At 40.7% G+C, this 16,457-nt stretch overlaps 1 long non-coding RNA gene across 2 annotated transcripts; it reads left to right on the top strand.

Moving 5' to 3' along the window:
- Window positions 1-117: 117 nt before the first annotated feature.
- Window positions 118-9,844, top strand: LOC105020156. 2 transcript variants are annotated; one of them, XR_828695.5, is made up of 5 exons: window positions 118-186; window positions 1,007-1,084; window positions 6,734-6,806; window positions 8,765-8,929; window positions 9,009-9,844. It is a non-coding gene; the product is annotated as an uncharacterized LOC105020156 (long non-coding RNA). The 2 variants fall into 2 exon arrangements; XR_828696.5 differs by lacking the exons at window positions 118-186; window positions 1,007-1,084 and adding an exon at window positions 5,666-5,703.
- Window positions 9,845-16,457: the final 6,613 nt, after the last annotated feature.

Below are 16,457 nucleotides of genomic sequence, written 5' to 3'. Positions count from 1 at the left end.
CCCTAGTCAGACACACCCGGTGGAAATCTTGAGGGTTTTTGCATGAGTGTCTGTATGTTTGTAAGTGATGATTATACCCTGTATTAACTTAACCTTCGAAGTAGCCCACACTATCGGCCGCTAACTAAATTCCGGCGTGGAACAGCCGGGCACAGCTCAATGTCGAAGGAAAGGTGGGGCTCAGGGGTGGGTACTCAGAGATGATTGATAGATATCGTGACCACTTAGTGTGTTTTGTGGTTGGGTCTATATAACCCAAAGTAGCATGTGTTCAAATGAAGGGTGTTGTTGTTGGACACGAGTCGTGTCGAATGAATTAATGTGGCTAATAAATAATAAAAAATGCAAATAATGTCATCTATGGCGGGGTTATGAGCGTTCAGCCTCATTTAAAATAGCTAGGGTACATTTAAACTTGAGGTTATAGAACTAAAAGAGCTGGATAGTAATAGTGAGAGGCTGGAATGAAACAGAAACCGTATTCTGAGGAAATTTTTACTGAAGATGATTTTACTGTAGCAGAGCATTGATTAGATCGGCAGCCAGTTACCTGAAATATGCAATTAATCATTACCATTAATCATCATATGGACTCTTATCAGAAATAGTAGTTATAAAAGGACTACTTCAAATAGGCTTAGTTGGTCAATTAACATCATTTTGTAGTGCAAGTGATTTGAATTGAAAACCTGCATTCACAGTGGGACCCGACAGTAAACTGTTCCGTCCACCCTGTACAGGCAGACTGGTCTGCCATCTAGTGACAGCCTACGCATGGATGTAGTGGAGGGTAGGCCTAAACGCCGTTTACGAAACTTTTTATTTGTGAAATATCAGCGTTCATCTGCTTGTATTTCAGTCAGGTGGATAGCTAGCTGTAATATCTGAATGCAACAACTCAGGTTACGTAGCTACATACTGTGTACATATTTAATCAGTAAAGAAGTGCAGTGAGAATAATTATATAATTGTTATGCCAATAAAAATGTCTAACTTTTCTTTACAGAGAGTTGTGAGACAGACAGGGATGAGGGACACAAACGTCCCAAGGCAGGCTGCAATGCAGGAAGAGACATAGAGAGAGGTTAGTGCATTGGTATTGCAATTCAAATATTTTATTGACAATGAAGGGCCAGATACTTTTTCCTAATCCATTGAAGTGGTAGATTAAAGAGGTGCAGCAAAATACTTTTACTTTCCAACCTTGCTATAAAGAGGGCAGAATATTGAAAATTGAATACTATTGAATATTGAATATTTTATTGAATATTGAAAACTGAATATTTGTTAGTGGTTTATCATGTGGCAGTTATGTACAATTCTTCATTGCTTATTATCACTATTTCCACACCGGTACACTTTAGATGTTTACAATACATATTTGCACCCACCAGATGGCAGTATAGTCCTGTTTGTTTTTCCACTTACATTTTTAGTCGTTCAGTACTGTTTTGCTATTGGGTGAATCTTAAGATCTTAGTTCTAAAATCTTTGTTCAAAATGTATCACATAAAGCCAGGCTCACTTTTAAAACCTTGTGTTGTGTATTTATTATGTTTGTAGATACACTACCGGTCAACAGTTTTAGAAAACCTAAATTTTCCCTGTTTTTGTAGAAATTGGCTTGATATACTCTGAAATGATGTATAGAACATAAACAATTGCATACAAAAATGAAATAATGGAATTGTTTTGTTTTACAAAATGTATTCTACATTTTTGACAAAGTAGCCACCTTTTGCATACCTATCAGCCAAACACACTTATGGCGTTCTATCGACAATGGAAATATTTTTCAGAAGGTTTTTCCCAACACTGTTGAAAAAGTTTCCACATGTTTTGCACTTGTGGGTTGCTTTGTTTTCACCCTTCTGCCACAAACTGGCTCAATGGGGTTCAAATCTGACTGTGCTGGCTATTTCATGATTTAAAGCCTAAAGTATTTTCTGTTCTTTTCTTCTAAGGTAGTTCTGACATAGCCAACAGGTGTTCTGGGTCATTATCTTGCTGATGAATCCCTGACCAAATATGTGCACACCAGGGGGTATTGCATGGTGCTGCAAAATGTGGTAGACATTTTGGCTCAGGTGCCACTCGCTCTGTGCAAGTCAGTGATTGTGGATCCAGTGAAAGAGCCCAAGACCATCACACTTCCTTTGGGTTTTTCTTTGTTTGACAGTCAGTGTCACACACTGAGGAACCATTCTTTTGCCTACTCAACGGCTCACAAAATCCCTGCATATGAACTGATAATTTAATGTCAATAAGACCTTCCAGTCTTCAGCACTCCACTGGCAGTGCTTCATGGCCCAGACAAGACTCTTTTTCTTATTTTGCCATCTTAACAATGGCTTTCTTACTGACATTTGACCTGTCTAACCTGTAGCTCAATGTCTTCTATTCATAGTTGAAACTGAGACTTACTTGCTTCAACCAAGGTTATGCTGTTCTTGAAGATGTTGTCCTGTGAGCTAATTATCACCCAAGCTGTTGACTCTCAGAAACTTGTCTTCTGATTCTGTTGTGGCTTTGGGTCTGCCAGACCCAGCTTTCTTTGCAATTTCTCTAAAGACCTACACTTTTAAGCATTATAATGTTATATCTGTCATCCTTTGTTAATTGCCTTTTTATTGCCCTTATGATAGCAATATACTACTTTCTGCAGTATAGTATTGTCCAAATAATGCACTAGAGAATGTATTAACACAGTCTATTCCAGTAATCAACAAAAGCTAGGATGCCTGCAGAATTTTTTTTTATCAACTTTCAAGGCTTAATTGACTTCCATTGCTGCAGAACAGTTGTAAGTTGCAGAACTCATTACTTGTTCCCCTCAAAAGGAAGTATTGTCAAAGTGTTAATTGAAGACATCTTCCACAACATTGCATTGAATTGTAGGTGAAATTGAACAAAGGAGCTGAAGGAAAGAAACTACTTTGCCCTAGTTTGAATCTAGTCTGTATGAGCATTTGACCAAAAGTTTTCAACCATTTCACAGTGATGATCGTTGTTTATGTACCTGGTGAAAAACCTTTTGGCATAGAGACTCCAAGAATGAAAAGGGTCAGAGTCAGTGTATGACTCACCCATGGCCCAAAGGATGCTTTTGTTAATTGCAAAAACACTTTCCAATGCCATGTCATTTCTCTGACGGAGCCTGTCTTGTTCCGAGACAGATGGGATCCTGGTCATAGGGCAAAAAGTGGTCATAGGGCATTACAGGTAAATCACGGTTCTGCCTCTTTAATAGTTTCTTTCATGGTGCTGTTGCCTTTGGCAACCAGCTGTCTTTCCCACAGAAACGAAAATACTTACCACATCAAGCCACCTCCAAACTTTAAACTAAATAGCTGCAGATACTATTTCAATCTGTACATGTACAGTTGTGCTCAAATGTTTGCATACCCTTGGAGAATTGGTAATATATGTACCATTTGAAAAGAAAACATGAGTGAGCAGGCAAAACACTCTTTTATTTCTTATGGGTTTCACATTATACTTTAGATCATAACAGAATGGCACAATCATAAAACAAAACATGCAACAAAGAAAAAAGTCTGCATACCCATAGTTCTTAATATTGTGTATTGCCCCCTTTAGCACCATTGACAGCATGTCATCTTTTTAATAGTAGTCTATGAGGCCCTGAGTTCTTGCAGGTGGTATAGCTGCCCATTCGTCTTGGCAAAATGCCTCCAGGTCATGCAAAGTTTTTGGTTGTCTTGCATGAACCACATGTTTGAGATCTCCCCAGAGTGCCTCAATGATATTAAGGTCAGGAGGCTCTGATGGCCACTCCAGAACCTTCACCATTTTCTCCTGTAACCACTAGAGGGTCAACTTGGCCTTGTGCTTAGGGTCATTGTCGTGCAGGAAACTCCAAGAGTGTCCCATGTGCAGCTTTCTTGCAGAAGAATGCAAATTGTCTGCCAGTATTTTCTGATAAAATGCTGCATTCGTCTTGCCATACATTTTCTTAAGATTCCTTTGCCTTTAGAGCTCACACACCGCTAAAACATCAGTGAACCACCACCATGCTTCACAGTGGGGATGGTATTCTGTTCACTATAGGCCTTGTTGACCCCTCTCCAAACATAGCGCTTATGGTTGTGACCATAAAGCTCTATTTTAGACTCATCACTCCAAATTACAGTGTGCCAGAAGCTGTGAGGCGTGTCAAAGGTGTTGTTCGGGCATATTGTAACCAGGCTTTTTTGTGGCATTGGCAACTCGACCATGCAGCAAATTTTTGTTCAATTATCGTCGTATCATGCTCCTTGAAACAATCACACTGTCTTTTTCCAGAGCGGCCTGTATTTCCCCTGAAGTTACCAGTGGGTTTTTCTTTGTATCCTAAACAATTCTTCTGGCAGTTTTGGCTGAAATCTTTCTTGGTCTACCTGACCGTGGCTTGGTGTTAAGAGATCTCAGAATTTTCCACCTCTTATTAAGTGATTGAACAGTACTGACTGGCATTTGCAAGGCTTTGGATACCTTTTTATGTCCTTTTCCATCTTTATAAAGTTCCATTACCTTGTTACACAGGTCTTTTGACAGTTCTTTTATGCTCCCCATGGCTCAGTATCTAGCCTGCTCAGTGCATCCAGCTGAGAGCTAACAAACTCATTGACTATTTATACACAGACACTAACTGTAATTTAAAAAGCCACAGGTGTGGGAAATTAACCTTTAATTGCCATTTTCACCTGTGTGTGTCACCGTGTGTGTCTGTAATATGGCCAAACATTCAAGGCTAAATAAACTGTTATCAAATATGATTTAAAAAGGAGCCCAACAACTGGCTGTGCTGGGTGAACATATTAAGAGTACAAATTGTAATAATTAATAAATGCATGTTAGTTGAGTCCAGAGTATATTTAAACCGAGTTCAAGTCTGAAGCATGACCAGATGGACAAGGACAGGGACAACATGGGGGAGGGGGAGGTGTCAGCACAGTGGCAGCTGAAATCGTCAGGTATCGTCTTGATCTGAAACACAACCAGGAGGACTTTGGACAGGGACAGCAACGGGTTTTTCAAGCCAGGTACTCCTCAGGTGTGGGCCAGGACCTCATGTCCTCCTAAGTTTAAAATGGCAGCAGACAGGGAAAATTTAGAAACTGCATTCCTTAGATCTAAAAGGATTTATAGCAGAGAAGGACAACTGACCCTACTCCCCCAGCACAATAATGTATCAGCGTATGACCTTGGGGCTGTGAGAGGCGGGTCCGGTGACACTGTGGCCCTGTCTGGGGGAGGCCTATTTTTAGTGAGTTTGGTACACATCCGGAGGAAAGGGAACAATTTATTATGTTCAACATTGGCTGACCTAGCCCAGGAAATAGCTCCTTAAGTAATTTTGTTGGAATCGGGTCTAGCTGACAATTTGTGGGTTTAGAACTCATTACAAATTCAGTGAACGTGTCGAGCGATACAGGATCAAAAAAAAACCATTGACACCTGGTCAGGGAGGTTCAGGACATTCTCAGGACAGCTGACATTTTGGGGACTATAACTATTTAAGGAGGAGTCTGTTATTTGTTTTCTAATGGTGATGAGCTTTTCATCAAAGTAATTAAGTGAAGACCCACTTCACTTGTTGAGCGTTGCGTTTTTGTTAACTTTGCAACTGTGTCGAAGATACATTTTGGATTGTTTTTGTTCACCTCAATCAGGTTGGAGAAATAGGCTGATCGAGCAGACGTGAGTGATTTTCGGTGTGGTAGTGTACTGTCTATCCAGACTAGTCTGAATACTTCCAACTTGGTGGAGCGCCACTTTTGCTCAAATTTTCTGGTGACCTGCTTGAGTGCTCTAGTATTGTCTGTGTATCAGGGAGCACGTTTTCTTGTTGCGTATTTCTTTTGTTTTTAGTGGTGCAACTGTGTCTAATGTATTTCGTAGTGTGGAGTTTAGATCCTCGATTTGATCGTTTGCAGATTTATTTAATCTGTGGTAGATGAGCAAACTTGTAAGAATATTAAGAAATCTATTTGTAGTCCGATAATTTATATTATGGCCAAGCCACGTTGCCACAAGCCAATAAGATCTAGTTTATGATCAGAGATTAATTCATTTACTGCAAGGGATATAACATTTAGGAGTCCCATTTTGAGATGCGAGGTGATACAGTCATTTTTATATGTGACCGAGGTGGAAGAAGGCTATATCTTAATAAGGTTGCTATTGTTGGCACTACCTTGTTTAACTTTTCTCTAAATGGCTTCATATGATCTCTATCCTTAAATAAAAGACAGTTTTTTTGCATGATCAGTCATATTTTCAAAATCAGTGCCACAATTTCTGCCAGGGTATGCAAACGGATGAGCTCAACTGTAATAATTTAATAACTGTAAGTGATGTGTATTATATACTCACTGCTCATATTCCATTTTATTATATGCTCACCATCCATGCTATATAATTGTATCTCAACTCTGTGTATATTGTGTGTATTCTGTCACTATATGTTGTCTATCGCTAGCATTACCTTCACACAAAGTAAAATTACTGTATAAACTTACTGTTTTTTAAGTGTCAGAAGCTGCAGGTCCTCCATCCATGCAAAGCTTTATTGTAAGGGTCAAAACAATTTTTCTGGGCTTTTGGCTGTATATATGTTGATAAGTTAATTGTACTGTATAATCCACAACCCACCAAAAACTGTTCCCATTACAGATAGTATATCTTTCATTTTCGCTCTCTACTGCTCCCTTCTCTCTCGCCTCTCCAGATCACGGACTAAGCCCCCCTCTCCCATGAGGCTAGTGTAAAGGCCCCTGAGGACTGATCAGACTCACCAGACAGTAAGTGCCCTCATCAAAACACTTAACAGCCCCAAGCCCAGTGCTATTAGGTTATCATAGACATAGAGGGAGGGGGAACAGAGAGGGGAGATCATGTCCATGTTAAACAACCCTCATTAAACAGATCTGAGATCAGACAAAATGTAAGTTTAATCCCTAATGGAATCCTATTACAGTGCACTACTTTTGAACAAAGCCCTAAAGGCTCTCTCTACCTATGCTATGGGTAAAAAAAACAGTGCATTATAGGGAATAGAGTGCTGTTTGGAAATCCAGCCTGTGTTTCTGTGTGCTTAAGGCAGTGTGTTTACCGCACAGCACAGAATCAGTGGATGTACAGTATCAGTAAAAGGTTTGGTGTATGTTTTGTTTTTACTATTTTCCACATTGTAGAATAATAGTGAAGACATCAAACCTATGAAATAATACATATGGAATCATGTAGTAACCAAAACCCAAAAATACATAAATATTTTAGATTATTCAAAATTGCCACCATTTGCCTTGATGACAGTTTTGCACACTCTTTGTATTCTGTAAACCAGCTTCAGGCAGCTTCAGGCTCTTGAAGGAGTTCCCACATATGCTGAGCACATCCCAAACCATCTTAATTGGGTTGAGGTGATTGTGGAGGCCAGGTCATCTGATGCAGCACCATCAATCTCCTTCTTTCTCAAATAGCCATTACACAGTCTAGAGGTTTGTTTTGGTCATTGTCCTGTTGAATTACAAATGAGAGTCCCACTAATCGCTAACTAGAATGGATAGCATATGGCTGCAGAATGCTGTGGAAGCCATGCTGGTTGAGTGGGCCATAAATTCTAAATACAGCTCTAAAGGTGCAGTGGTCTCTTAATGTTTCCCAGAGCTGTACGTCACATACAGTGTCACCAGCAACGCCATCACACATCCTCCTCCTCCTCCTCCATTGCTTCATGGTGGGAACCACACTTGCGGAGATCATCCATTCTCCCACAAATTAACTTTTAACAAGACACACCTGTTAATTGAGATGCATTCCATGTGACTAACTCATGAAGCTGGTTGAGAGACTGCAAAGAGTGTGCAAAGCTGCCATCAAGACGAAAGGTGGCTACTTTGGAGAATTTACAATATGTATTTTGATCTGTTTAACACTTTGGTTGCAACATGATTCCATATGTGTTATTTCATAGTTTTGATGTCTTCACTATTATCGTACAATGTGAACAATTGTAAAACTAAAGAAATTCCCTTGAATGAGTAGGTTTGTCCATACTTGCATTGTTGTTCTGTTTAAAATGGTAAGAGGAAAGTTTGATGGGTCTGTTTTACATCTATAGTTTCCTGCCAAAGCACAAGATATGTCACAGCAAACATGAGAATAACTGCAAAAAGTGCCTTCTTAATCCCATGTTGTTATACACATTATTCTGGAAGCCACTGGGATAGAGAAGGATAGGCTACCCAAGAAAGATTTATAATGGCAAATGAGAAGGATATTATTAAACTAGGTGTGTAGTTACCAGGACAGAAATAATATTTTTTGGGGGGGGGGCCTGAGTGGCTCAGCGGTGATGTCAATGCTTCTCAATTGTCAGTGTCATTACAAGACCAGGATTAAAATCCTTGTTGTTGATTGGCCCAGGGTCCAACGGGGAGCAGTGCAATTGGCCAGCAGCACCCATGGTTAAGGGGGTTAGTAATGAAATACAGTTTGCCTTGCATCGTCACACTATTGTGACAACTTGTGGTTGATTGGGCGCTTTTGAGCTAGAAGGCCCGAGAGTGCATTCTTTGCAGTGCATAAGGATATGTGCTTTGGGAGACACACTTGAAATGAATCACATAATGGAAATCATGAAATCGTGGAAATTATTTGTAAAATAAAATAAAAAGTGTTATGGGTTGGCTGCTCTCCCCTGCCCTGAGTGGGTTGTCTCTTCTTTTATGTTGTGTCTGTGTTTGTCTGTTCGGAGCACTGGAGGCATTCCCAGAGGATAGTACATCAAGGGGCGTGGCCGCATCAGCCCTGCTCAGCCTTTCTTCACAGCTGCAGCTACTCTCCATGATTCAACACTGCAGTACTTAAACCCGGGCTGATCACCTCCTCAGCGCCAGTTCGTTAACTACAAACCCATGTGGTAACTAGGCTCTAGCTCATGTTGTTTTCGTTCGTCCTTGCGTTCTAGTGTTTGACCTTACCTCGTGTTTCCATCCAAGATTCCGTCCTGACCCGCTGCCTCCTCCGCTTACCTGCATGCTTCCAGCTCCACCGTCAGCTCCCACCTCCTCGCTGGGAATCCTCCCGTGTGCAGCACTCACCGCCGCCTGTCCCCCTCGGATCCCTCAGTCGCCTTGCCTTCATCTCGGACAAGCCTCAACCTCCATTACACCTCCGAGTACTTCCACTCGGTTCATTAAACTCCATTACTAACCGCTAACGTTGCCTGTGTGTCATCTCTGCGTTCTGGGTCAGAACAGCCCCCTAACAAAAAGATAATAATCCATGAAAAGAAATCCATGAAGTTGGTTGAATTTAGTGCACACCACCAACTCCAGAGATGTTCCCCCTTTAAAAGGACCATGTTCAATGAAGAGCCACCGTCTGGAAATGTTTTCTTCACGATTTCCTCACTCACCCACTTGTTTTTTGCTCTCAGTGTGTAATCTCATTAATAGTCACCCGCCATCCCTTCTGATCACTGGCCCTTGGGATTAGCAAAACCTCGGCCTTCTGCCACTTTTCCCGACCTGCTTCACGCTCTCTTCCTCCATCTCCATCTCTCTCCATCCTTTTCTCCCTCCCTCTCTTGTTTCTTGCTTTCTCCTTATTTACTGTACAACATTTATTTTTCACACCTTAAACTCCCCTTCTTTAATCATTTTATGTCAATCTACCTCTCTCATTCTCTTTTTTTCATTCACCACTTTCTACTCTGCTGATTTCATAAAGGCTGCCTTGAGGAATGCTGCTCAATGGCATGGTCTTAAATACACAGATGCATACACACACACACACACACACACACACACACACACACACACACACACACACACACACACACACACACACACACACACACAGGTGGAAGCTGTTGCTGATGCCCCAGCCTTACATTGGTGAGAAAATCTATCTGTCCCACGTGCAGTGAGAACCTCTACATTTGAAAACATATAAGACAAACAGTGAATTGCAGGAGACAAACCCACAGAGTAAGGGAAAGAGAGAAGCAGTCCATCTGACTTCATAGAGAGTTTGACATTGACATAACCACTGAGCATTCAAACACACTTTGAGAAGGGCTTTCCTGTACCCACCATCTGATGATCTCCCTGTCCTGAACTCTATTGTAAGGGTTCAGACATAGAGGGGCCAGTCTGGCTCCCTGGGGGCATTCAATACACTCACACATATAAGCTTCATACCAGATCCTTATCGTTTGTTTGAGAGGCAATCTGGACCAGAAATTCACAGAGTATTTGATACACTGCCGATTTTGCAGGTTTTCCTACTTACAAAGCATGTAGAGGTCTGTAATTTTTATCATAGGTACACTTCAACTGTGAGAGACAGAATCTAAAACAAAAATCCAGATAATCACATTGTATGATTTTTAAATAATTAATTTGCATTTTATTGCATGACAAGTATTTAATCACCTACCAACCAGTAAGAATTCCATCTCTCACAGACCTATTAGTTCTTCTTTAAGAAGCCCTCCTTTTCTCCACTCATTACCTGTATTAACTGCACCTGTTTGAACTCGTTACCAGTATAAAAAAGACACCTGTCCAGATACTCAATCAAACAGATTCCAACCTCTCCAAAATGGCCAAGACCAGAGAGCTGTGTAAGGACATCAAGGATACAATTGTAGACCTGCACAAGGCTGGGATGGGCTACAGGACAATAGGCAAGCAGCTTGGTGAGAAGGCAACAACTGTTGGCGCAATTATTAGAAAATGGAAGAAGTTTAAGATGACGGTCAATCTCCCTTCGGTCTGGGGCTCCAAGCAAGATCTCACCTCGTGGGGCATCAATGATCATGAGGAAGGTGAGGGATCAGCCCAGAACTACACTAATCCTGCAGCACATGCAAGGTCCCCCTGCTCAAGCCAGCACATGTCCAGGCCTGTCTGAAGTTTGCCAATGACCATCTGGATGTGGTCTGATGAGACAAAAATAGAGCTTTTTGGTCTAAACTCCACTCGCTGTGTTTGGAGGAAGAAGAAGGATGAGTACAACCCCAAGAACACCATCCCAACCGTGAAGCATGGAGGTGGAAACATCATTCTTTGGGAATGCTTTTCTGCAAAGGGGACAGGACGACTGCACCGTATTGAGGGGAGGATGGATGGGGCCATGTATCACGAGATCTTGGCCAACAACCTCCTTCCCTCAGTATGTGCATTGAAGATTGGTCGTGGCTGGGTCTTCCAGCATGACAATGACCCGATACACACAGCCAGGGCAACTAAGGAGTGGCTCCGTAAGAAGCATCTCAAGGTCTTTGGAGGGAGCTGAAAGTCCGTATTGCCCAGCGACAGCCCCAAAACCTGAAGGATCTGGAGGTTTGTATGGAGGTGTGGGCCAAAATCCCTGCTGCAGTGTGTGCAAACCTGGTTAAGAACTACAGGAAACGTATGATCTCTGTAATTGCAAACAAAGGTTTCTGTACCAAATATTAAATTCTGCTTTTCTGATGTATCAAATACTTATGTCATGCAATAAAATGCAAATAAATTACTTAAAAATCATACAATGTGATTTTCTGGATTGATTAATTTAGATTCCACCACTCACAGTTGAAGAGTACCTATGATAAAAACGACAGACTTCTACATGCTTTGTAAGTGGGGAAAACCTGCAAAATCGCCAGTGTATCAAATACTTGTTTTCCTCACTGTATCCTTGTGGGGACCTAACACAGAAATTCCCTAAACCTAACCTAAACTTAAATAACCTAGCCTTAATGCAGAATATTAAACTTAATCGGTAATGTCTAAACCTAGGAGTAACCTAAATTCTAACACTAAACCCAATTCTAATTTTCATCCAAAACCTAACCTAACAACTAAGAACTTTTTCTATGGGACATAAAATAAAAACATTGGGGGGGGACTCTGAGACACACACACACTCTGGGGCATACAAACACTTGCACAGACACAAAAACACTCTCATCTGTTTCTATTGACCATAAATTATTTTACTTCTTGTAACTCCCCAACGGTTCCATATAAGGGCTCATGCTCAAGTATATTGAGGTAAACATGGTCTGGTATGGGTTAGGCAGCGTTAAGCAGATGCAGGTTTCACACAGGCTGGAAGTGTAGGAACGCAGACAGGGTCAGTCTCTGACCAGAGACGTGGTAGAGAGAGAAAAGGCAGAGAGACCAGAAGTTAGATTAAACCCCTTTGAAACCCTTGTATCTGAGATGTAGTTGTGATGAAGATGGAATTTCCCTATCATGTATAACGTTGATATTACATCCTGCTGGATAATACAGCAGTATATTTACAGAGCCTGCCATATTTCAATGCCTGCTGAACAGTCCACTACCTCTATACTCTCACAAAACAACACATAAAACATGACACTAAGAACATAATACACATACGGACGCATACCATAATCTGGTCAACAGTGCCATGATTCAAATGGCCGCTTCAAGCATTCAGGACGTAGAGAGAACCAAACCACGGCTTGTGAGTTGGACTAATTAGGACTGATTCCCAGCTGTACTGAAGCCATATTTGATTCATTCAAATTATACCCTGTGACACAGAAACCACCGGAAAGTTAGATGACAAACCTGATGACTTTCAAATTTGAATCAAACATTTATTGTTAAAGATGTCTAAAATATATACAGTGCCTTTGTGAAATAATCAAACCCCTTTACTTTCTCTACATTTTGTGGGGTTGTAGACTGAATTTATAATTGATAACATTTATTTATTTTGTCATCTATCTACACACAATAATGAAAAAACAAAAAATAGTAATGTTTGCGGTTTGATTTAAAATAAAAAAACTGAAATCTCTTGTACCTAACTACAGCTCCGCAAAAATTAAGAGACCACTGCAACTTTTTCTTTCCTTCCCAAAAAAGTTGAAAAGGAGTGAAGAACAGAAGCGTTCCATTTGCAATGGTCTCTTATTTTTAACCCTTCTGTTCCTCACTCGAAACCTTCCTTTTCTACTTTTTTGAAAAGGAAAGTAAAAGGTGCCGTGGTCTCTTAATCTTTTCCGGAGCTGTATTTAGACTCTTTATTACTTTGCAGAAGCCCATTTGTCAACGATCACGGCCTTTCTTGAGGATGTCTACCAGGATTTGGGCAGTTTCTCTTGTTACTTTGTCTGGAAGCCAGCTCTATGAAAAGTTTTAGTGGATACAAACTTCTTCCAATGCTGTAGCAATTTTTTCACATCCTTTCCTTATTTTTTCATAATGTTTCGACTCAATCCTATCTCAAAGGTCTAAGGATAGTTCCTTAGATTTTCTCTGAATTATATTTGCATGTCTTTCCCGTTCCCCTTTAAATCAATAGAATGTAGAAGCAGAGCCTCAATAATAATCTGTATTGCACTAAAATAAGGCTTAATTATGGCTTATTTGTTCTGCCGTAGTCAGTGCTGCTAACAAGTAAACCACTGATGGTTCAAATTATTCCCTCTCTTAATTGCTTCCACTCCGACCAGGGAAAGAATATAACTGACTTGTTGTTTAGGTTGCATCTTGAAATATGGATCCAATAAAAATCACAGTTGTAGAGAATCCTTCATCATCACTCATCCACGGTAAAAATGTTAGACTCTCATGCATATGTTTGTTTTTGTCACAGTGTTGTAGGGAGTGGAGGCAGACGCAGGAAATGTGTCATGGGTTTCTATAACCCAACTCAAAGCACGTCAAAAAACTAACTGGGCAAGGCCAAAGTAAAGTGAAGTGAAAAGCCTCCAAAACAGAACACGCGGACGAAGCCGGAACGATACAATACACATAGAATAGAATAGTTCTCACTGCACGGTGACATGGAAATAACAGCCAACCCGGCACTGGGGAAACAGAGCCATACATATAGGCATAATAATCAGTGTGAAATGGGAAGCAGGTGTGCGCAACTAGATGGGGACAGTCTGGGGTGAAGGTGATAAGCCGGAACAGTGGTGCCTAGAAGGCAGGTGACGTAGACCTCCACAGCCGGTGCAACGGGGGATCACCTGCGCCGGAGGGATTCGTGACAGTTTTTCATCCTTTTTTGGACCAGAAAAAGGATTTCTTATTGTCCCTTACCCTATACCTAACCAACCCCTAACCTTAACATCAATCTCTTAACCTTTATAACCTCTGGTGAATAGTGAAACCAGGATCACACCCATACACATGCATGCGCGCATCAAGAAAATAAAATGCATCACCGCATAAATACTACACTGTATTTTTAAGGCCGTCTTGGATTTACTCACTTGGCCTTGGAACAAAGCGGAACCCTCTGACCATACTACTGGAATTATACTGAGTTCTACCTGGCATTCCTAATAATTGAGGGACGAAGTTCCAATCTCTGTGGAACATTGGCCCTAAGAACACAAGACACATGGCCAACTGCAAGACACACAAGATAACATAATATTGCAAAATGACTGTTACATAAGGTGACATTTAGTGTTTATAGTGAACTGGGGTATAGTACAAGGATATTTAGGCTATTGACTGGTGTGCCTTCCATGAAAGCTCCGAAACTTTCCTATGTATTTATTTGACAGGGAACATGTTGTATTCAGTGATGAATTATGTACGCTAGCATGTTGGATCAGTAGATAGAACACATGATCAGTGTTTCTTTCTGTGGTCCTCCAACACCCAGGCTCAGAGATGACTGGTATAATATATCCCTTCCAGGTGGTTGCCACGTCAGTGTGTGTCTATGAACGCCTGCATGTTTTTCATAGTTAAGCGCCACCTACAGTTTTCTACATTTAAAAAACCGCATTAGTAGCAGACACATTCTAGCTGATGTTTGTTCTTTTGGTTCCTAAAAAATGCTAAATAAAATACATGACATGTAACTTAAACAGGAATCGCAAAGTACACAGCTTCAATTAGAATAATATTACACAAATATATTATATTATATTACGTATCTATAAATCAATATTTCAAGTGTGTAGTCCATGTAATCAAGTCAACAGATAAAAAATACAGTGACAAATTATAGGAAAAACCTACATGAAGTGTCTCAGTAAGGTGTTGGTCCACTAGCAGCAGGAACAGGTTCAATGTGCCTTGGCATAGATTCTACGAGTCTCTGTGACTCTACTGGAGCGATGAAACACCATGCTTGGCTCTGTCCAGTGGGTTCAGGGTGGTATAATGAAAGTACTTCTCGAACACTGAAGTGAGGGCTGCTGAGCTTCTGGGCAATAATAATTTTGTTTGGTCACCTTTGTGTTGTTCCTTCACTGGATCGAATATCGTAACTGTGCTCCAATCTTTAAGCAGGTAGGGAAAACCGTGAAGGGAGAAAATTAAAATGTACAAACACTCCTGCTAGTTGGTCTGTGAGAGCTCTAAACAGGAAACTAAGCATTCCCTCCGGGCAGCTGTTTTGTGAGGGTCACCATTATTGAAAGTCCTACTAACACTGTACATAGTGAATTCCCGCCTATCATACACATTGGCAGCAGGTGTTCTCACCAGAAGTTTTCCTCAAAACATGCAAAGAATGTGTTTAGTTTATCTGGGGGTGAGGCACATTTTTTCCACTTTTCAGTCCATTATGATTTTGGTCCCTGACTGATTGTTCTTGTGTTTTACACTTTGAACTGTGAGTCTTATTTGTACTTCTACTGATCTTCTGCATCTTCTTGTTTTATGCCATGCAACATGCTTTGAAATATTCCACTTTTAATCCAGTTTTGTCAGTATGGTCAGTGTTTCTTCATACACTCAGTATCAGGCTCTTTGAAGTAACTGATGTTGTTTTTGAAGTTGGGATTGAGGTTGACGTTAAGGATTTAATTTGGGTTTGGGCCCCAGCATTTATTTTCATTTCATTAATGCATCTAAGTGGTGTTTGGCAAATGTTGTTTATGAAGCTTATTTGCAATAAATATATCAGTCTGTGTGTGGCTGTGTGTGTTGGAAACATACAGTAGAGTGGGGTGAGATGGAGCTCAAGAGCAAGAGAGACCGAATGAGAGAAACAGCAGTAAAAATAGAGAAAGTGTATAAGTTCATAGGTCACAGTTCTCATGCGACACTGATATAAAAATATTTCACCCTCTGCTATACATTTATCTTTAGGTAACCTCTCGTCATCGACCATAAAGCTGTCTTATTGTTTCAGTTCTGAGCATTGAAGGGCCCAACGTCAGCATAGCTGGTGTTAGAAGATTCCACACTGGAGAGACTAAATCATTTGAAAGACATCTTTACACATCTTCTCATCCAGAAAAGAGGCGCTGGTAAAGAGGGGCTTGTTCAATGTAGTCATTTGATTGGCCGCACTTCTTTACAGGCCCAATCATTTTGTAATAACGGCTTGTGTTATTGTGTCCCCACAAAAGACAGTTATTGACACTTCATCAACACACTTTCACTAAATTAAAACTACACAGACCTCGTCTGCATAGTTTGTGCATATACACAAGCAATCAA

Source organism: Esox lucius, chromosome 23 (genome assembly GCF_011004845.1).
Source record: "Esox lucius isolate fEsoLuc1 chromosome 23, fEsoLuc1.pri, whole genome shotgun sequence".
NCBI lineage: Eukaryota > Metazoa > Chordata > Actinopteri > Esociformes > Esocidae > Esox > Esox lucius.
The sequence above is the reverse complement of the archived record's forward strand: the minus strand, read 5'-3'. Positions and strand labels throughout refer to the sequence as shown.